At 61.3% G+C, this 2,571-nt stretch overlaps 1 non-coding gene across 1 annotated transcript; it reads right to left on the bottom strand.

Annotated features, from left to right (window-relative positions):
• Positions 1 to 792: 792 nt before the first annotated feature.
• On the bottom strand, positions 793 to 911 carry LOC131861330 (5S ribosomal RNA). Its single transcript, XR_009360405.1, has one exon. It is a non-coding gene; the product is annotated as a 5S ribosomal RNA (ribosomal RNA).
• Positions 912 to 2,571: the final 1,660 nt, after the last annotated feature.

Raw genomic sequence — 2,571 nt, 5'->3', positions numbered from 1 at the left:
TTCGTGCGCTCCAAGGTGCGCACGAAGTCGGAGCTCGGTTTGCCCCGGGTGCGCACCTTGGTGGGCGCCATGGTGCACTCCGAGGTGCCCAAGATTGGTGCGCACCAAGGAGCGCTCCGAAGTGCGCTCCAAGGTGCGCGCGAAGTCGAAAGTTGGGTTAATTGTCCGGTTTGCCTCGGGTGCGCACCTTGCGTGCACCTTCGCCAGGGTGGGCGCCTTGGTGCGCACACCTTGGCTGGGCTGCGCACACCTTGGCACCCGCGTTTCCTTCATTTTAAATTTTTTTTTTTTACAATCTCTCAAGTGGGAAATTCTATAATCTCAACTTTTTTTGCCTTTTCAGGAAACTTTTGAATGGAGCGCATCATTGGTGCGCTCCGAAGTGTGCTCCAAAGCTCTCTCCAGCTGCGTGCACCTGCCCCGGCCGCGCACCCGGCCCCGCCCAGCTTCGCTCACCTGTCCCGGGCGTCTGGTGCGGAACCTTAGAGTAAGAAACATCACCGTGCACCTTGGCCAACGTGCGCGACTCGACCGAGCGCGCACTGGCCGAGGTGCACACCGATTTCACCTGGGTGCGCGCGCAGCACCTCGGGCGCACCGGGGTGCGCGCACAACGCCCGGGTTGCACCGTGGCCTGTGTGCTCGGGGCGCCTCGGGTGCGCGCTCGGTGTCGCCCCCCGCGCGCGCGGTAGTGCGGGCAGCGCACCCCGGCCCGGCCCGGCCCCGACGAGAACGCAAACGGGCAAAAGGTTTATTCAAATAGCATTGCGACGCCCGGCGAAAAACTAAAAAAGGGTGCAACACCGGGACTTCCCGGGAGGTCACCCATCCCAGTACTACTCCGGCCCAAGCGCGCTTAACTGCGGAGTTCTGATGGGATCCGGTGCACTAACGCTGGTATGATCGCACCCGTTATGAGCTTGTCGCAGTGTGTACTTAGCAAACCGCGACCCACGTGCGAATCCACCCCGGCCACCCACCCCCGTCGAGGTGCACACCCTCCCTCGCGAAGTGCGCCCCGTTCGCCAAGTGTGAGCCCTGCCCGGGTGCGCGCACCTTGCTAGGGCGTCGGGTGTGCACCCGGCCCGGCCTACGTGCGTGCACCTGGAGGGGGCGTCGTGTGCGTGCAGTGTCCCGTCTGCAACGCGGTGCCCACACACCACCTCGGGCGCAACGACCTGCGCTCACATGTGGGCCGAGTGCACCTTGGTGCATGTTCGGGGCGCCTCGGGTGCACGCTCGATCTTGCCCCGGTGCACCAAGGCGCTCGGTTTGCCCCGGGTGCGCACTTGGTGCAAGGTGGGCACCCAAAATAGGGATCAAGCACCAAAACACAAGTTTCGGGATGCAAAATGGGACCCAAGGACCACAAATGCGTTCCAAGACCCATGATGGGTCCACGAGAACAAAAATGTGTTCCGAGACTTAATAAACAAATATTGGGTTTTAGGAGAAGAAACATGCTCTGATGCCCAAAACGAGAATCGACCCCGAAAAGGCCACAGGCCAAAAGTGGGATGCGAGACAAAAAAAAATGGGACCCGAGGACCAAAATTGGGTTCCCAGGTCGAAGACAGGGCAACCGGACAAGAAACGACCTCTAAGGCTCGAAATGAGTCCCGACGACTAAAACTTGACAAGAAGCACCCATCAGGCACCCAACTCGACACCCATGGGATGCCGACCCACCCGGGCTTCCACCTAGCACACCTTGGCACCCACCCACCCTCGCACCCAACCTCGCACCCAACTTAGCACCTTTGAACCCACATTGGCACTCACCCTGACCCTGGCACCTTGGAACCCACATTGGCACTCACCTTGACCCTGGCACCCACCTTTGCACTCACCTTGGGACCCACCCTGGCTCCCACCTCGGCACCCACCCAGACACCCACCTTGGTTCCTTGGCACCCACCTTGGATCCTTGGCACCCACCCCGACACCCACCTTGGCACGCAACTTGGCTACTTGCCACCCACCTTGGCTCCTTGACGCCCACCCCGACAACCACCCCGTGACCTACCCTGGCTAGGGTTGGTGCACACCCACCCTGGTGCCCACCTTGGCACCCACCCTATGACCCACCTTGGCACGCACCTTAGTACCCACCCCGTTACCCACCCTAGGACCCACCCCGTGACCCACCTTGGCCAGGGTGGGTGCCTTGGTGCGCACAACTTGCCTGGGCTGCACACCAGGGCGGGCTCAAGATGGCACCCGCGTTCCGTTTTTTTCACTATCTTTCAAAACGGAAATTTTAAAATCTCATTTTTTTCTTTTTTTTGCCTTTTCTGGAAATTAGTGAAGGCAGCGCATCAAAGGTGCGCAATGCTGGTGCGAACCCGGGAGCGCTCCGATGTGTGCTCCAAGGTGCGGCGTGCACGAAGTCCGAGCCCGGTTTGCCCCGGGTGCGCACCTCGCGTGCACCTTCGCCGGGGTGAGCACCTTGGCTGGGTTGCGCGCCCTGGTGCGTACCAAGGAGCGCTCTGAAGTGTGCTCCAAGGTGCGGCGTGCACGAAGTCGGAGCCCGGTTTGCCCCGGGTGTGCACCTCGGGTGCGCACCTCGCG

This window comes from Cryptomeria japonica, unplaced genomic scaffold (genome assembly GCF_030272615.1).
Source record: "Cryptomeria japonica unplaced genomic scaffold, Sugi_1.0 HiC_scaffold_24, whole genome shotgun sequence".
In the NCBI taxonomy this organism is placed as follows: domain Eukaryota; kingdom Viridiplantae; phylum Streptophyta; class Pinopsida; order Cupressales; family Cupressaceae; genus Cryptomeria; species Cryptomeria japonica.
The sequence above is the reverse complement of the archived record's forward strand: the minus strand, read 5'-3'. Positions and strand labels throughout refer to the sequence as shown.